Source organism: Pinus tabuliformis, chromosome 7 (genome assembly GCF_031772625.1).
Source record: "Pinus tabuliformis cultivar Carrire ecotype Pingquan chromosome 7, CPIR1, whole genome shotgun sequence".
Classification (NCBI taxonomy): Eukaryota; Viridiplantae; Streptophyta; class Pinopsida; order Pinales; family Pinaceae; genus Pinus; species Pinus tabuliformis.
Window position 1 is genome coordinate 1107188269 of NC_142293.1, and position 11783 is coordinate 1107200051.

Genomic DNA, 11783 nt, shown 5'->3' on the forward strand with positions numbered 1-11783 from the left:
CAAGGGTCTCAACCCTTTGAAACTAACTCAGATGTAGCTCAAAATCCAACTTCTCATTATAAAAAAGCATAAATCTAATACTTCACAAAAGAGTTGAAAGTAACAATGTCAAGCTTAGAGCTCAATATCTACACCTAGTTGAACAAAAACTTCAAATCATAATGAGCTCTTCTTCTAGTTTATTTATACAAAAGGGAATTTGAATAAGCTCCCTTGAAAGTAGGAATGTTTCCCTCCTTGATCTCGAAAATGGTGGATCTTGTCCTTCTTAATCTTCACTTGGACTAAGAGTCACTCGACCGCTAATGAAATCGAACTTGTGAGAGAGGATATGGTGATCCCAAGCCGATTTTAGGGAGTTAAGGAGGTGGAAACCCTAGATTCTCTCATAGTTGTCTCCATTAGGCCCCTGCATAATAATAGCCTAAAAGATGCTTCATTTTCCTCAAATTAAATCACATTAGGCCACATACTATGACAAACGCCTTTTACTCCTCTTACTAAGAATAATATAATGAAAAATGTGAATTAATGCAAGAGAATGACAGTTTTAAGGCTGGATGATGGCATATTAATCTTCAAAATGTACCTATTTATGGGAATTATCACTAACTTCTAGCACAATAGGTGTTGTGGTTCTTTACACTCCCTCATGATAGGAAAAATGCATCATTTTAGTAGAGTCTATCATAGTTCCAATATCAAGTTCGTGTCCAATTATTATTTCATCAATGAAATTTGTTATTGATAATAAAATGACACTTTTGGTTAGTCTTTACTCTACTGATGATGATATTAGAGAGGAAATTGTTGCACAATATTTTGGTGAAGAGGTCACTATGGTGCAACCTCTTATATATAGTTATAAATTCCTCAAATTGGCCATAAGCCTGTTCACTCCCCTCCCAAGTTTTATCTATAATGGATTCAAGGGATATGAATTCTTGGTGAAATACTACAATGTAATAAACCCTAGTTGATTTTTCATATAAATAAATAAAACCAAGGTCATGGGATACATATCCCAGTTGAATGGTGGGTAAACATTATAGTGGACATCACTTGTAATTTATTAATGGCTATGGAAATTAGTAAAGGCAAAGAGGCAATAATTGGAATTTAATTAAGGAAATAAAGGGAAATAGGAGAAAAAGAAGACGAAGAGACACAAATATGCATGCAAGGGAAATTAGAGAAAAAATGAAGAAAAGAAGGAAAAAGGAAAGGAAGATTCTAGACATCAATTAAAAAAGGCGTAAGAGAAACAATTCAAAACTTTTGATCAATTCACAATTTTTTACAGTTTTTGGTTCAACTCTTACTCATTATAGCTCTCTTACACTTTTGCACACTTAGAGAATTCTTGGAGCATCCTAGCATTCACCTGGACTTGGAGAGAAGTAAGCATGGGATAAGGACAAAAATTGTGGGCAGCAGAAAACAAGGTTGGGTCAATAACTACAATTGAAGTTCATGCAGGTAACATGTTTCATGTTTGATTTCCTTGCTGAGATTTGGATGTATGGTATATGCATGTGGTTCTTTGGTTATTTTTTTTTGTCATTAACATTGGATTTTCTTGGGTTGATAGTGGTTTCAGTCTTGCCTTGCCATTTCCTGGATAGCCATGGTGTAGTGGGTTCTCTATTTGATTAAGTTTTGGATGGCCAGTATACTTGGATCTTGGTTGAGGTGGTATCGGGAAAATTCCCAATAATCAAGCGTGGAGATGGGATTTCCCCTGGAACTCTTGATGGATGAGTGTAAATAGGAAACTTCCTCCAGAGCTAGTGAAGGAAGTCAGAGGAATCCAAGCTTATTTTTATGTTAGTTATTTCATGGTTATTTCTAGATCGGTTTAAGTGAAATCATTGTGGTTGAGCGTTGAGGTGGTTTGGCCTCTAGACACCCTGATTGGTTGTATTTTGGTTTAACCCATATGATCCCACATTCATGCTTGGAATATGGAACATGGGTGATTGGCTAAAAGAGAGATTTGGTTCAGCCCAATCTATGGTTGGGTAGTATGTAGAATTCCCTGACTTGGTTGGATTTTGCATATGATTAATATGAGCTATTTTCTTATTATGATTGATGAGCACATGTATTGGGTATTATGTTGATCTTGTGGCTAGTTTTTCATGGATTTTATTTTGGTTATAAGTTTTTTATAGGCATGGTTGAATGATGTGCTCTTACTATGGATCTTGTTCATGATTTGATTAGTTATGGAATGGCTAATGTATGCATGGTCTAACAAGTGTTGTTGCAACTAGATTGAGAGGGAATTGAGCCTTCTTAATGATTATTTGATGAAGTTAATAAGATCATGATCAAATATACATTCGTGACCTGTAACTACTCTATTTACCATATGTTTGATGAAATGTTTATCATGCGACTAACATGTTTGGGCAAGTTATAGCCTTAGTATTCATTGTAAATAATTCTTGTCATTCTAGAATGAGTTTTGAAGAGTTCTTGGTTGTTATTAAATCGGCTCACAAAAATATAGAAAAGGGCAACCTCCTTTACATTACACAAATGAATGATTCTTTGATGATTCAAATGACAAAACCTCCTTTCTATATATAGGAGTCTAACAAGTCACAATATAACCCAGCCGACCTAACAATAATAATATAAAGGCACAAAAATAACAATAGAGGGATTCTATGAGGCACAATAATAACAATATGGGGACAATAGGGGCACAACAATATTAATAAGGGATACAACTACAATAGCAATGGGGTAATCACTAGTATTATAGGGACCTAACATGCCCCTCTCCTTCAAAAAAATGTTATCCTCAACGCTTGAGTAGTTCTGGATGCTTCTGTATAAAATTCTCATCCTCCCATGTGGAATCTTCAGCGGATAAGTTCATCCACTTGATGAGATACTCTGAAATTGATAGATTTCGTAGCTGTCGAGTTCTTGTTTCTGTGACTGTTTCCGGTTCCAATATAATTTTTCCTTCCTCGTCAAGTTTTGGCAATATTGTTTGAACTGGGAGCTTGTCGCCTATATCCTTCTTTAAACATGAAACATGGAAAACTAGGTGCACTCAAGAAGCTGCAGGAAGCTCCAATTTGTATGCCATAGTACCAATCTTTTGCAACACCTTGTACGGACCATAATACTTTGGTGATAATTTATTATCCTTCTTAGCTTGCTTGAGGGACATTTGTTTATGTGGTTGTAGCCATAGGAATACCCAATCACCTACATCAAAACTTCTTTCGCTGCGATGTTGATATTCCTGTTGTTTCATTCTATTCTGTGCCAACATGAGGTTATCATTTAAGAGTTGGAGGACTTGTTGTTGATGCTCTATGTGATGTTCCACTGCTTGAACCTTAGAATTTTCTCTTAAATATGATGTGATGGATGGTGGCTGATATCCATAAAGTGCCATAAATGGAGTCATTTTTGTTGCTGTATGGAAGGAAGTGTTATACCACCATTCAGCGAGAGGCAACCATTTGACACTTTGTGTCTGTTTATCAGATAAAAAGCAATGAAGATATCCTTCCAAACATTTGTTTACTATCTCAGTTTGCCCATCAGATTGAGGATGATAAGATGAGCTATGAGCTAACTGAGTACCGAGACAAGAAAATAATTCTATCCAAAAATTTCCAGTGAAAATGGGATCTTTGTCACTTACAATAATCTTTGGGTTTCCATGTAGCTTTTGAATTGTTTCCATAAATGCAGTAGAAACTGTACTGGCTTTAAATGGATGTGATAATGCACAAAAGTGTGCATACTTGGTAAGCCTGTCAACTACCACCATGATGACACTCTTTCCCTCAGACTTGGGTAAACCTGTGATAAAATCCATTGAAACCTCCTCCCAACGTTGGCTTGGAATGGATAAAGGTTATAATAGACCCGGGGTCTTAATTGTTTCAACTTTATTTTGTTGGCAAACTAAAAATTCTGCCACAAAATTTTGAATATCCGGTTTAAGGCCATCCTAAAAAAATTCCTTTTTAACCCTGTGGTAAGTTTTTAAAAATCCTGAGTGCCCTCCTAAGGGAGAAGTGTGAAATTCCATAAGAATCTTTTGTTTGAGTTGGGAATTCTTATAGAGGTATAAGCAATCTTTGTACCATAGTGAATCACTTTACCAGCTAAATGTATCAGATGTATTGGAATCTTGTTGTAACTTTCGAGTAAGTGCCCACACTTCTTCATCATTCTTCCATTCCTTCCTTGCTTCGTTTATCCAATCTGGTTGGATAATAGAAATGACGCACAACAATGCTTCCACATCCTCATCCTTTCTTGAGAGTGCATCTGCCACCACATTTTGCTTCCCTTTTTGTAGAAGATTTCAAAGTCATAACCCAACATCTTTGTGACCCACTTTTGTTGCTCTTCAGAGGATAATCTTTGTTCTAAAAAGTATTTAAGGCTATCATGATCCGTTTTTACCTCGAAGTGTCTTCCCATTAGGTAGGGTCGCCATTTCTTAAGTGCATGTAGTATTGCCAACATTTCCTTCTCATAAATAGCTTTGTGTAAAAACTTTCCCTTGATTGGACGACTTTCAAAAGCAATGGGTCTTTCATCTTGCATTAAAACAACACCAACTCCATTTCCTGAAGCATCACATTCCACAATAAAGGTTTTTGTGAAGTTTAGTGTAGCTAAGGCTGGTGCTTGGCACATTGCCTCTTTAAGATGTTCGAAGGCCTTTGTTGCTTCTGGAGTCCATGAAAATGCATCTTTATTCAATAATGTTGTTAGAGGTGCTGATACTCTCCCATAATTCTTAACAAACTTGCCATAATACCTTGTCAACCCGAGAAATCCTCGTAGATGCGTTATGGATGTGGGGATTTTCAATTCCGTAATGGTTTTAATTTTGCTAGGGTCTACCTTGATTCCTTCATGAGATACAATATGACCCAGATATTCCACCTCTTGTAATCCAAAGAAACATTTGGATCTTTTTGCATATAGTTGTTTCTCCTTCAATAATTGTAGCACCATGTCAACATGTTCAACATGATCCTTCCAAGACTTGTTGTAGATTAGTATATCATCAAAAAATACTAACACAAATTTTCTAAGGAAGGGTTTGAAAATGGAATTCATCAAACTTGAAATGTAGAAGGTGCATTGGTAAGGCCAAAAGGCATGACCAAAAATTCATAATGACCCTCATGAGTTCTAAATGCTGTTTTCAGAATGTCTTCAGTCTTCATTTTGATTTGATGATATCCTGAATGAAGATCCAACTTGGTGAAGTAAATTGATCCATGCAATTCATCTAGTAATTCATCAATGACAGGAATGGGAAACTTATCTTTAATAATGAGCTTGTTGAGCTCCCTATAATCTGGACACATGCGCCATGATCCATCCTTCTCGTGCACCAATACTACTAGAGCAGAGAAAGAACTTTGAATAGGTTGAATTATACTAGCCTCTAGCATTTCTGTAACCATACGTTCAATTTCACTCTTTTGGGCATCAGGATATCTGTACGGACTGATGTTTGGAGGAACACTTCCTGGAATCAGATGAATAGCATGATCATGATCACGAATAGGTGGGAGACCTTTGGGAGTCTCAAATACCTTGGAATGATTGTCCAAGACTTTTTGGAGATATGGAGAAATAGATGATTTCGATGTGGAAACATCTAGCGAACATAATTGTGCAATTACACCTCTTTGTTCCTTTTTTAGAAGCTTTGTCATACCATTAGAGTTGATTATCTTTCCCGGTTTCCCTGCAATACCCTTTAATTCAACTTCCTTTCCTTCCGCATAAAATTTCATGAAAAGTTCTTGAAAATTAAAAACTATTGTACCCAAGGATTGTAGCCATTGGACTCCTAGTACAACATCAACACCTCCCATTGGAATGGAAAGCATTGGGCTAGTCAATATATATTCTCCCATGGATAACTTGATATTATGGCACTTTCCAGAGCAATTTATTGTTCCTCAATTTGCAACCATTACTTAACACTTTGGTGCTGGATATAGGAAGCAATTCAATTCTTTTGCTACCTTACAATGAATAAAATTGTGGGTACTTCCTGAATCAATCAACACTATTACCTTTTTCTTCTTGATTTGTCCTTCTATCTTGATGGTTTGAGGAGTGGTAATTCCAACCAATGCATTACAAGATATGGTCAGATTCATTTCTTATTTATCTAGGCTTTTTTCTTGGAGTATATCCTCTTCTTTTGACCTTTCCTGCTCCTTTTCTTCTTCCTCTTCACAATCTATGTAGAATAATTTCTTCTCAGCACACTTATGACCTTTAGTGTATTTGCTATCACAACTGTAACAAAGCCCTTTTGCTCTTTTTTCTTCCAATTTTTGTGGTGTCAACCGTATAGGTTGTGGAAGACTAGGGGAAACAACACTTCCATCTTTATAGTTGTGACTGGTATGCTTCCTGTTTGCCATAATTTTGCTTTCCATTTTTCTTGCTAACCTGAATGCCTTCTCTAATGAATCACGTTCCCAAAGGCGAACATCATGTTGGATATTATCCTTTAAAGTCCCTATGAACACATCAATCCTATGCTCCTCTGGAATTTTTTTACCCTTATGTTCAATTTTTGGAACTCCTTAATGTGCTCCATTATTGAAACCTTTTGTTTGAGACTTATCATTTGGCTAAAAAAAGTGTTGCTTTTTGTATCCTCATAATGTGCTGTCAATTCCTCCTTAAAAATTGCCCAAGTGATAATTTGTTTACGAGAGCAAAGCCATTGATACCATACAAAATGATTTGGTTCCAAATATAAAGTTGCAATACGTACCTTTTGTGTGTTTTGCACATTATTGAGATCGAAAAATTGCTCCATCTGTAATATCCATGTTGCGGGATCCTTGCCATCAAACTTCCTCATATCGATTTTTGGAATATGGTGGGTCTTCGATCCAAAATTAGAGTCTATGAAATCATGATTAACATTTCTTTTGTTCGCATCATGAGTTTCCTTTACTGCCCTTTCATCATTAGTAAGTATTTCTTGTAGAAAATTTGTCAAATCTGTCTTCAAATCTATCTTCAAATCGTCAATCTTAGCTTCCACACTCTTTATCTTAGATTCCACACCATTCATCTTAGCTTCTGTTAGCTTTTGTGAGAGTGAAATTTGTTGCACTTGGTCTTGTAATTTTGATATGTCATGTAGCATTTCTTCCTCTCTTCATGAGTCATGCTAGAGCTTTTAGGTTGCTTACTAGGTGTTTGCATTTTCATTCCTCGGTGCATCAGTTACTGATAATAATGCTCTACTATGCCCTTTTAATTCCTTCAAAATAATTTTTCAAACCAAGCTTAAGCAAAAATTTAAAAAAAATCTACACACCTTTTTTCACTTTGTAGGAGCTCGATATTGCCTCTGATGTATATCTGTAATTTCAGACCATCCAGTTCTGAAATTGCAACCTGTAGTAGCCCTCTATGTCCTCTTTCCAATGCCACTAGTTTGATCCCAATTGGATTCTCCAAGGAAGAGTTATGCCAAATCTCACACAATGACATGATTATAGACTAGTTCAGAAGAGCGAACTTGTACAATGTGCCACGTGTCCTTGTCGACCTTTGGCTCTGAAAAATATATACAAGAAACTACAGTCCATACTCTTTTTGTACCTTCTTACAAAATTTCAATCCAATGCTCAGAGAGAAAGTTATGATGATTTTCCCCAGGTCACCCATTTGGAATGTAATTTAGGAGTTTGCAAAAAGACCAACTTCCTCAGATCATATCTTTGCAAATATAACACGAAAAACTTTGAAATTCAGACCCGAGGTTTAATGCGAATTCATCTCAAATGGGTTTTTTTTTTGCTTCTGAAACAACGCATAAATTTTTTTATAGTGAAAATGCCACGATGACCTATTTGGAGCAGCGAAACCCTAGAATCCAAAGCTCTGATACCAAATGTTATGAAACCAACTCACAAAAAGATAGAAAAGATAGATCAATGCCTTAGAATTCAGCCTCTTCGAGGGGGCAACCTCCTTTACATTACACAAATGAATGATTCTTTGATGATTCAAATGACAAAACCTCCTTTCTATATATAGGAGTTTAAGGAGTCACAGTATAACCCAGCCGACCTAACAATAATAATATAAAGGCACAAAAATAACAATAGAGGGATTCTATGGGGCACAGTAATAACAATATGGGGACAATAAGGGCACAACAATATTAATAAGGGATACAACTACAATAGTAATGGGGTAATCACTCGTATTATAGGGACCTAACATTGGTGGTACTGGGTAATGGACTGTAGGATATCCCTGAAAACATGGCACAAATATTGCAACCACACCCTTTTAACTGAAGAAATTTGCTTATAACCAGATGCAGGAAGGATCATGAGTGCAGTCGGAGGCTTCCAATCACATGCACAGTGTGTCAAGCATGTAGTTGGGGTGTAAATCTTGAGAAGTGAAATTTCCAGCTCAGGGATTGATCACTAGTGGTTGTTTTCAGTCACTTGGGTGATCTAGTGTCCCTAAGGGATGAAAATATGTTTTCGGTTAGTAGACCCCACTTCCATAACTGGAACTTGGAGGTTTGGTCATGTCATAGTAACAATCAACTCATGTTTATCCTAGAGAGCTTGTAAAAGTGGGTAAATGTGGGATGGAGTGTTTACAAGGTGGTATCAGAGCGAATTTGCAACAGTTGACCTTGGGGTACATGTAGATGGTTATGATTATCATGTGTGAATTTATTGTTACAATTTTGTATTATTATTATGCATGCATCATGATGTTGATATGCGTAGCTATTATTATATATATTGTGATAATATGGACTGATTTGTGCAGATGTGATAGCCTCCCCTGAGATACACTGAGGTATAAATTTGATTATGTCTTATATTTGGTTTATCTAACATGCTATGTTTGGAGGAGTTTGAAGATCAAATATGAAGAGTAGAGTGGTGGAATATAGTTCACATGAATCCTCTTTCAGGCCTGACGTAAAACCAGTGGAATGGGAAAAGTCAGTTGAGCAACAAGGAGAAGAGAATTCTCCTGATATAGGAGATACACGGAGGAGTCTGAGGGCAAAGATTCAAAGTTGCAAGGAAGATAATAACAAGTTGATTGACGCACAAGAAAGAATTTCTAGGGCTTAGGAAAAGAAAGTATAAGTCAATGTAGTGATTCTTCAAAGGCTTACAAATTTGGAGAAACATGGACATGTGGGGAATAATCATGGATATAGGCAGGAGGAGAAGACCAATGGGGCATATGGTAGTAGTTGTCAGAGGAGACACATGATGAACAAATATGATAAATTTGGAGGTGGCAGAATCTTAAATACACCTGATAGGAGGGCTAACACTCATGAATTTTATTCCAGCTCTAGTTCTGAGACACATTATCATCATTACTGCCAACTTCCTTATAGGAGAAGTGAGAGGGGGTAAATTCCAGATGAGTTAAGGAAAGCCAAACCTCTTAATTTTGATGAGGAAGTGAAGAAATCAAAATATGCAGAAGCATGGCTGCTTGGGATGAATAAGTTCTTCAGATTGCATGATTATTCAAAGAATATTAACTACATGGAAAAGACCTTCTAGAGGAGGTTTGTACAGAGACCCCTATAAAAATAGACCAAAAATCCATTTGTAGCGGAGGTGGGAGGGCGAATGTTTGTTTGACGGTGCATGCAAATTATTCAAGTGCACCATTTCTTTATTATCCATACTCGCACTAGAGCTGCATATACTATGGTGCACCATAGTTTTTTTTTTTTTTTTGAAAAATAAAAAACCGCGGTGCGCTAAATACTCAAATGCACTGGTGCTTGAATATTCGCTAGCACCAGACTCCTTCATATAGTAAAATGTACTGGTGTTATTCGATAATTACATCCCGGTGCTATAAATGTATAACAATGCTCTGAGGCATCTTATAAACCGTACCGATAGATGGTTTGTAATTTCTAAAAAAAGATCGGTGCTATTATAAAACCACAACACTGGTTTGTTACCAATAATGTAAAGCCCTGGGCATCTAAATAAAGCACCACGATAATTTTAAATTTAAATAAAAAATGATGCTTTTGGATATAGTCGACCTCAGTGCGCTTCAAAAAATGCACCAGAGGAGGGTTAAATAAAAAAACCCTCTCGAACATAATTTTCATTTTTACCATCTACAGTGCAGGATATCTCTGAAGCATCGGTGCCACTCTTGCCACATGAAAGCTCCCTGATGTTGGTGCTTCTCTTTCTCACCACCTTTAAGTACTGTGCTACCTGTTTGAGTTTCCAATTTTTTCAAACAATGTGATTTTTTTTTCTCCATTACATTTCCACAATGCCTCCCCGATGACCCAATGTCCAGGTGATATCTATGTTTATTTCTAACTTAAGTTTTTAGCACATTATAATTGCAAATTAGGTTGAATTTCTCATTGATTTTGTAATTTTTTTTCGACGAACGGTGCATTCGATATGTTCAGCTCGCACCGAGAGGGGTGCTCCCTGTAAATTTACAGGGTGCACTACGATTCAGTGCATGAACATAATGCACTATCATCGTGGCAGTGTGTTTTGTAAATATAATTGCACCAAGAAAGATGTGAAAAATTGTGTGTTGGTGTGTCACTCCTAGTGCATTTATATTTACCAAACGCACCACAAATAAATATTAAAAAATATTCCTATATCTCCTTGCGTTCGATAACCTGAACGTACCATACTGGTGCCAACAAGTTATATGTGTGCAACGATACACAAATATTTTGCACCACTATGAAAAGTTAATTTTTCTAAACATCCACAACTATTCATACTTATTTTTGCACCATCACCAATGTTGTTATATCTAAAAGTACATCGGAGATGGTGCATGACTGTGTTTTGAGCGCACTGATATTATAATTTTTTTTAATTGAAAGTTATGTTTCCATAATTATAAATACATCTTTCATTTAATAAAAAGCCTATATTTTATGTATGAGGCTAATTTATTTTATATGTCAATCATGTAACAGAGACGTCAACAGAGGGAGGAGCAACAAGAGCAGGAGCAGCAGGCAAACCCATACAATATGTTCCGACCATGGCAGGTGAGAGAGGGAGAGGGATTTATACCCTTGCCCTATTACTCCAATGAAGCAAGCACTCTTGAGGAATGTAGGCCTCCTCAAGTACTATGAGGAGGGTACATCCCTGAAGGCACACTCTGTCCTATTTGTGCATCTGATCCACTCATGGAATGTTTAAGAGCAGTCTTTTCGTGTTGGCCTTGAGTTATGGTATAAGCCCACAAAAGAGGACATATACTTTATCATTGGCCTATCCAGGAGAGGGGAGGATTTTCCCTAGTTCCCTGATGTCCCCCATGGTGTTGCAGCTGAGAGTCATCTTGCATATACTCAGAGATATGTCGGGCCTCATGTGGTTAGTGCATCAGATTTTCAAGTCTGTGGTGGATAGCTATCGATTTCTTCTTTTTCTACAGAGGAAGCTAGGTGCCTCTCATTATTATTCAACACCATTACACATTCTTTTGGTGATGGGAAGTGAATTAGTTTCCCTCTTTTGTATTATGTTGATTCTTTTATTAAGGTGCCATGTTGCATCAGATGGTCTGCCATTTTTTTGAGGCAGTTTTGCATGAATTTAGATAGATGCCATGCGTTTTCGAGATAGGGGAGGGAGACCTTCCCATTTTCTTTTGAGCTTTTTTGTTTATTTTTTAAGAGGTTTATGGAGATGAGGCCTACATTTGATCATTGCCCTCATAGGCCA